At 43.6% G+C, this 8,677-nt stretch overlaps 1 non-coding gene across 1 annotated transcript; it reads left to right on the top strand.

Annotated features, from left to right (window-relative positions):
* The first annotated feature begins 7,533 nt into the window (after positions 1 to 7,533).
* On the top strand, positions 7,534 to 7,641 carry LOC120266095. The gene has a single exon (XR_005537938.1). It is a non-coding gene; the product is annotated as a small nucleolar RNA R71 (small nucleolar RNA).
* Positions 7,642 to 8,677: the final 1,036 nt, after the last annotated feature.

The following is an 8,677-nucleotide window of genomic DNA, read 5'->3' as shown; positions in this document are numbered from 1 at the left end:
GATAAGTGCTTGTGTTTTAGTAATATGAAGTATTATCTTCTTACATTGAGGATTACTTTCCTCAGATTTTATCACTTATGCATGTGTTTTTGTGTTCTTTTGTGCATGTAGGATTATGGAGATAATAGTGGAAGAAAGGGACCAAAAGTAGATCGTGGATGCATTCTGTTGATGAAATCTTGGAGTGAACAAACGTGAAGACACAAGTTGTACGTGAAGACATGTGAGTGTGTGCCAACCACCATTATACTCAAGTGAATATATACTTTCTAGGGACACAAGGGCAGTCACACTCATGTGTTCAAACTTTTGTATTACCAGCAAGATCTTCATCAATGTTACTTTTATTAAAAACGCAACACGATCTACCACATGGATGTGTGCCCATTCGTGTGGTTTCGATGAAAATTGTGGAATCGGGAGTATTTTATGCGAAGTACTATAGTAAATACTATAGTAAATCAGTCAAAATGCGTAGTAGATTCTCTGTTCACAGATCGTAGAAATTAAATTCTTAGCACTCACACGGGCATGTGGAAATTCCACACAATCCATGTGGAATGGATAATGAGTGTGTTGACAAGATGTAATGTAAACAATAATAAAATAAACAAGAGAGAAAAGCACAAGTAAGTGAGAGATAACACAATCGATATAAATGGGGTACTCGGATATTGTTCCACCTAGGACAATCATTTCAAGTACAAAACTGACTATTATGCTTCCCAACTAATGCATTAATGAGTCGTGGAAATCCTTTAATACACGGTCTGAAATCTAAGGTCAACTGTGACTAACTCTATACCATGTCCCGGAGGAGAAATCGAACAATCTCAACACCTCGCACTCGGATAGAATCGTATGGAGTTCTAGGGATTCCATGTGACCTTAAGTTGTACATTGTACCCAATGTACACATGCAAGCTCACTCATAACGTATATCAATCAAGAATATATGTGGGAGAAGCAATCAAAACAATAATCCCTTGATTTCTAGTATCGCGTTTGATGAAGCTAACTCCATGGGTGTAGTGTTCCAATGGGTTGTGAAGCTCACACGTGCCAAGTCGAAAGCACTTTTAGCCATGCCCATGACAAAGTCTTAATTTCCCAAGATGACAAGACCAAAATGGTCGGGTCCACCGAGGCTCGGTATAGGTCTCGATGAAGATGCTAGAGGTCTTTGAGGGTCTACATCTCAATAACTATTGTAGAAAATCGAAACGGGACATAAGATCGGCATACTGGGTTGACTGTATCGCCCGCATCTCGATGATCTTAGACCGCAATATGCCCATGGTGCTCTCGAGCCTCTCAATACGATCATAGGCTCCTAAAAGGGTACCTGGCTGTCCTGGGGTCTCAGCCACCGCCGGGGCGGAATCTCCCGCTGCATCCCCTCCACCCTCGGTGCTCTCAGTGGTGGATGTGGCCAAAATGTAAGCTCTAGGTCCATATCTGTGTACCACTGCAATCATCCTAAGCGTATCGAGTCCAAGTGGAGAAGGAAGAACTATTTGATCGGCTTGCCGTATAGCTGATAAGTGCTTGTGTGATATGAATGCGAAGCATTCTTTCCTTATGTTGAGCATTACTTTTCTCGGGTTTTTACATTAATATGTGTGTTTTTATGTTACTTTTTATGCGAGTAGGGTTGTGAAACCAATTATGAAGGAAAAAGCCAATGTGGATCACAATGCACCGATTTTGGAGGAAATCTTGCTAAAGTTCAAACGCGAAGATATAAGTCGGGTGCGAGATGCTAGAGTGTGTGCCAACCTCCCGTATATGAATTTACACAACCATTTGGAGATGCACAAGGGCAGTCACACTCAAGCATTCCGACTTATGCACATAGAACAAGATCTCCATCAACTTATCCATCATTGAAGAAGCAAAGCGATCCACGGCATAAAGCGTGTGCCCGTTTATGTTACCTCGATGAAAAAGTGGATTCGGGAGTATTTACGGTAGCGATTAATCAAGCAAGTCACCATGAGCGATTATTGTTCGCGACGCAATCGCGGTTTCGAGAAAATCGCAGCGTGTAGAGAATACCCATGCCGTGTGGAAATTCAACGCGTGAAGCATCCACGCCCGTGTAGATCGCTCGATTCCATCCCTATTTAAAGCCGAATCAGCCCGATTTTAGTATTCTTTTCTCCATCTTTTTCCCCGACTTAAGAGTGGGCTTCGGCTAGGGGTTTCGAGGGGTATTGGCCAAGGTTTTGGAGAGGTTCTATGGCTCCGACATCGTCATTCCTTAGGAAGAAGGTTGGTAGGGGAGCTTCAGTCGAGGCGTATCCTATACTCGGACGAGGGAATCCTTGACGACTTTAGTGAGAGGACTTTCCACAAGACCATCGACATGACTATCGAGGGCATTTCTTTAGGGATTCATTGCTTTTTACATTCTATTTTCTTTTGATTGTACTTAGCTCCATGGAGAGCTAAACCCCTAGTGGGTACTCGGGGTATTGTGAACCCTAGGATGTATTTGTTTTTTTGAACCTTTTTATTATGCTTTCAATAAATTTATGTTTACTGTGAGTTCCAACCTTGAATGCTTGATTGTATGAACATTTCCCCTAGAGTGACACTAGGGTTGAGAGTTCTTGTTGGTAACCTTGTGAGTAAGTGACACACCACCAGCGTTAGACAAAGCTAGGTTGGAGAGGGTTGAGAGGGTGAGTCGAGAGGAAGTGCAGGGCGTCCCCTTTTCCCTCGGGCGTGATGAGTTCTACCTCCGTTCCTCGAGTTCTTTGCGTCCATAATAGAGTGAATGGTCTAAGTGATAAACTTCCGCTAGGGCTTAGTTGTGTGTGCAACGGTGTGAAGCGTTGAGGGTGATCTTAGTATCTAGGGCTCAATTGTGGTTAGGGACCTTGCATTTGGAAAAAAGGGTTAGGTCTATGATTAGGAAGAGATTTATAACTTGGAATCCCTAGAGCTCATTGCAACTCTATGCACGAGTCTGAGGTGTTGAGATTATTCGATTTCTCTTCCGAGACATGTATAGAGTTAGGCATAGTTGACCTTAGATTTGGGACTATGTAATTAAGGATTTCCATAACTCACCATTGCATTTATTAGGAAGCATAATAGAGGGTTCTTGCACTTGAAACAATTATCCTAAGCGGAGCATTATCTGGGTACCCCATCTTTATCGATTGCCTTATCCCCCTTCTTTACTTTTGCTCTCTTACTTGTTGATTTTACTGTTGAGAATTGAATCATTATCACACTCATCATCATTGATCTTTTACATAGCTAAGAATCGAATTAAGTATTTTTTTATTCCCTACTCCTTGTGGATTCGATGCACCGCTCACTCGGGATTATTACTTTGACAAACCCGTGCACTTGCAGGATATACGCATGGGGACCTTGTCAATAGCAGCTCTGAACCCCATCCCCAGAATGAGTCTAGTAATGTAAGGACCAACAAATAATACTCCTACTCTCCCACTCAAGCCCACAGTATTGCATATACTTTCGCCTACAATGTGCCCCGGATGAATTGGTACGGACCTTACCATGGAATATAAATAAAGTAGTCCCCATGCGTGACAAAAACACTAGTGTTGTCGCCATGACCATCCACCCGACCAGCTAAGGAAAAGCAAACAAATACATGTAGGTCATCCTAGACAAGCATGCGGCTTTGGGACAGACACGGTTCATGCACGCGGGTCCACACTAATACTTGATAGGCTTGTTGTGGGGTCAAGGTGCCCAGGTAATCATCGATAAATGTCCATACTCCTCTATTACTATATATGCCTCGTCGTACAAACCCATGCGAATGGAAAACTCAAAAATACTCATGGTCAATTGACGACCGAACACTCTAAACTGTATGTCATCCACAAACTCATCCTCCAAAGTCGGTGTCGGGAAAACTAGCTCTTGTATAGACAACGACCTACTGCCACCCTCCTCACAACCATCGGTGACTCGACTCTCTAACAAACTCATCACCCCATGCTATCCCATTTAACACACTAAGGTCCGCTGAAAGCGGATTTGCCAAACCTAAGCCCACGATAGTCGCTCGAAGTGAGCTTGATGCTCGGGATCCGAAAATGCAATGTGTGCCAACTTGGGTGAAGGTTCCCTAGGGCACTTGCCTTATTGCTTCTTCACGTGCGGTGCCATGCCTACAAACAATGCAGCAAAGACATGATCAAAGACACTCGATCATAGAATCTGCAGTAATTCCACATCTGGCTTGTGGAAATTATCCACTCCCCGTGTGGATGCGTAGAGAGTGTGAAAAACCGCACGATAGCATTTCTATTTTCACAAAAAAAAAAATATAATACATTGTAAAACCTTGTTAAAATGCTCTCTAAACAAGCATAGACCCTTTTAAATCAAAATTTAACACAACTCAAGTCATTTAATTTACTAAAACAAGAAATGGCAAATAGAAGAGGGATTAAAGATTCACCGAAAGAAAAGAAAAAGATAGGTATGAAAACCTTGAATTCGGTACGAAAATTTGCTTGAAATCCCCGTAAGACAATGATCAAAGGCCGGGAGATTAATCGGGGAGTTGTTTTTAGGGTGGTTGAAGATGAAGAGGAAAAAGAAATTACAAGGATTTTTAAAGAAAAAAATTTGTGTCTCTTGGAATTCGAGCATTCCAGGCGTCAGATGCCGCGTAATTACATCGCCCGTGCATCTCCATAGGAAAACTGCACAGGGGCAGGTGCACACCCTGTGCGCTCTCGGGAAAACGCCCTTTCGACTCTGAATGCTCTCGCACGGGCGTGCGGACTATACCCACGCCCGTGCGGCCGACCCACAGGGGTAGCCACACGCCCCTATAGCTTCTCTAGACATCTGAGAAAATTCCTAAGTGTTCCGTATGCTCATGCGGAAATGCCCCACGGGCATGGACATTTCTGAGGTCCAATTCCAGGGGCAAGTGCACTCCACCGTGCCTTCTCGGGATGGAGAGAGAGCTCCCTCTGCGAGATTCGCAGAGGCGTGCGAAATTTCCCACCCCGTACAAAGTTCATAAGGTCGCCCACAAGGACGAATTCACGCCCCTGTGCGCTCTCGGGAGAATCTGCCAAACTCGCGGAAATCACATGCCCATGTGGCAGTACCCACTGGCATGCGATATTCGCATGGTCGTTCACATGGGCAGCCACACACCCCCGATGCCTCTTTCCGGATGAGCTCGTGTCTGAGATCCACAGCGCGATGCGGAAATTCCACACGACCGTGCTTTTTCCCTGGATGCCTTAGAAAAACCTGCGCGAGCTGCTCGCGAAAAATTTACGAACATGTTTACACACTGAGCCCCTGCCTATCTATGCAAGTTTTACGAGTGAAAACATCAAATAAAAAGCTCAAACAACCCAACTCGCCAAATCCACATGAAAAACATAGTATGAATCCTCAAAACCTAAAAATAAAATCGCATGACACAAGCATCTAAAAAAATCAAGACACCAACACTCAAGAATTTATTCATGCAAACACTATATTATTCGACTAAGAGAAATAATAAACACTTGGTTTGCCTCCCAAGAAGAGGCTTGTTTAACGTCACTAACCTTAGCGTACCTTGTCTTACCTCACGGGGGCTCATAGATGAATGTTTGCCCTCATCACCCATGACTTGGAAGCATGATGAGCACAATCTCTTGAAGGTAGAGGGTGTATTATCGGGCTTGGAGCCACCAAGCAATTGTTCATCCAACTTCTTCGGTACTACGTCGTCTCCTAACGACCTTGGAGCATTTCCGGTGGCGTCTCCTAGCCCTCTTCATTTTCAGGAGCACCTTCTTAAAGATCCCCGGTGTAGATGGTACTTCTTCCCAGTCGAACCAAGCATCATTACTTCTTCATAATCCTCCTCTTGGTCGAGACAAACCCTCGTACGGGTCCGGATTGAACATTTCCTACATGTATTTATCTACAATCTCATTAGTAGTGTCTAGAAAATATAAAGTGTCATCGAAATCAAGAGAATACCGCATGGCTTCAGCAAGGCGGTAGGTGAGCTGTCATCTCCAACTCTCAAAGTTAGCTCTCCGCCCGTCCATGTCAATTAATGCCTTGAAGTCCGCAACAACGGCCTCCCAAGTATCAAGATACATCCGCATCCTCATCGACGTCTAGTACCACAAAGTCTATAGGAAATATATACTTGTTTACCTTAACAAGTACATCTTCGATGATACCCGTCGGATGTCTCACCGTTCGGTCCGCCCTAATTACAAAGTCATCCGAGTGGGCCTAGGCTGGCCCAAGCCTAACTTTCGGAAGAAGGTGTATGGCATGAGCGTTGATCTCTGGCCCCAGAGTCCACCAATGCTATTTCTTCACCCATATTGCCAATGCTACACAGAATGATGAAGCTTCCCGGGTCTTTCCTCTTGTTCAGCATGTTCCTTTGCAACACCGCCGAGCATGAAGCATCTAGAATCACCGAAGCACTCTCCTCCAACTTCCTCTTGTTGGTAAACAAGTCTTTTCAAGAACCGCATACTTAGGCATTTGGGCCAATGCCTCAACAAAAGGAATATTGATGTGGACTTGCTTGAACAAACTCATGAACTTCTTATCTTGGTCATCCCTTGGTCATTCTTCAATCTAGAGGGATAAAGGGATTCTTGGCTTGAAAGGTGGGGTGCCACCTCCTTCTCTTTGCTTGTTTCCTCCTCTACCTCTATAACCTTAGGTGCATGTTCTTTTGGCATCTCACTCGGAAGCTTACCTTCAACCTCACGACCACTTCTCAAAATGATCGCCTTCACTTGCTCTCTAGGGGTTGGTCTCCATGTTGCTCGGCAATCTTCCACGTGGCCTTTCAGAGAGAGACTTGTAATTTGCCCCACCGATTTTTCAAGGTTATGTAAAGAGGCGGTGTGGTTGTGAAGTGTGGCCTCAACTAATTCAAACCTTGTATTTGCAGATTGCGTAAATCTAGTCAAGGCCTTCTCCAAATCATTCATTCGGGTTTGCAAACACGAGACTACATTTTTCCACATGCGGGGCTTGTTGTTGTTGTTGGAAACCCCGGTGGCCCTATGGCCTTTGGTGGACCACGATTGCTCCATGAGAAATTTGGATGATTCTTCCAACCCGGATTTTAGGTATTACATATATGGGTTTCCTTGAGGTCTCATGCCATTACCTATAAAATCGACATTCTAAACCAAAGATGCATCACCAATAGAGATCAGACAATCAAAGGGAGCATGTCCTCCACCACACCCGTTGCACTTCGTCATGTCCGCTACTCTATTCGAAGTTAGAAGATCTAACTTCTTACTCAAATTTTTCCACTTGAGCCGCCAATGAAATTCCTGCATCTATCTCATGGAGACCGCCCACCTTTTTTTTCTCCCTAGCATTCCATTGGTAGCTATTTAACCCTATTTCTTCAATTAGCCCGATGGGCCTCATCGGGGGTCTTGCTACCTAAGGTACCTCCTACTGCCGCATCCAAGAGTTGCCTTGTACTTAGGTTCAAATCATTGTAAAAGGTCCCGAACAATCATCCACTACGGAAATCCGTGTTGCGGGCACTTTCTCGGGAGCTCCTTGAACCTTTCCCATGTCTCGAAAAAGAGACTCCAATTCCAACTGAACAAAGGATGAGATCTCATTCCTAAGCTTCGCGGATTTTCTGAGAGGGAAATAACGGGCAAGCAAAGCTTCTACCATCTTCTCCCATGTAGTAATTGATGCTTTAGGTAATGATGGGAAAATGGAAAGGCTCGCAACTTGTTCGCATCATCCAGTCACCCCTTTTATCTTGACATATCACACACCTCAAGAAAACTCTCTATATGATTTGTTTGGATACTCATCGGCCAAACCATTCAAGCGTACGGATTCTGTAACATGTGGATGAATGCCGGCTTCACCTCGAAGTTATGAGCTGTAATCGGAGGATGCACAATACTCGATTGTGTCACCAACACTGAAGGTCTGGCATAATCGGATAATGTCCACTGTTGCTTATTCTGTTCTGCCATGTTTTCAGATTCTTCAACTTCCAAATCAGCTAGATTAGACTGTTCTTGCACTAAATATAAAAATCAATGCTCTATCTAAAAACTTGAAACAAGAAGGACAACAAACCCGAAATCGTGTACGTGTGTGAACTCACTCAAAACAACCCAAGGTATACTCCTCAAAGTTCTAAGTACAAGGGACTTAATTATCTACAAAAGTGACAACAATTTCAAAGATGGTAGTAGTTTCACATATCCTCTAAGGTAGCCCTTTCCAAAGCGGCTGCTAAGGTGGCTTTCATAAGTTCGTGGTGGTAACTCTTTCTCACAGGAGTGGTAGCTTTCACTCAACCTATGAGATAACTCTTTCTCTCATTAGGGCATAGCTAGTATCCGACTTATGAGGGTAGCTTCATACTTCATAGGTAGTAGCTCTTTCCACCCAACAAGCACAAATAAAAAAGAAATTTTTTTTTTCAGAATTTAACACAAGAAACAACTATAACTAGTCCCTTTAACATCAAACTTGTGTTTCCAAAAGAGTTTAAAGGTGAGTAGTGCACTAGAGTGTAAATCGGGCAAAAAATTCCTAGAAATTCAAGCAAGAACTAGAGCATGAAAAACATTCAATGTTAGAAATTCTTTTAAACTCAAAGAATACAATCCTTGCAACTAAGGTGAACCGCCATTGGCTA

This window comes from Dioscorea cayenensis, chromosome 7 (assembly GCF_009730915.1).
Source record: "Dioscorea cayenensis subsp. rotundata cultivar TDr96_F1 chromosome 7, TDr96_F1_v2_PseudoChromosome.rev07_lg8_w22 25.fasta, whole genome shotgun sequence".
Taxonomy (NCBI): Eukaryota; Viridiplantae; Streptophyta; class Magnoliopsida; order Dioscoreales; family Dioscoreaceae; genus Dioscorea; species Dioscorea cayenensis.
The sequence above is the reverse complement of the archived record's forward strand: the minus strand, read 5'-3'. Positions and strand labels throughout refer to the sequence as shown.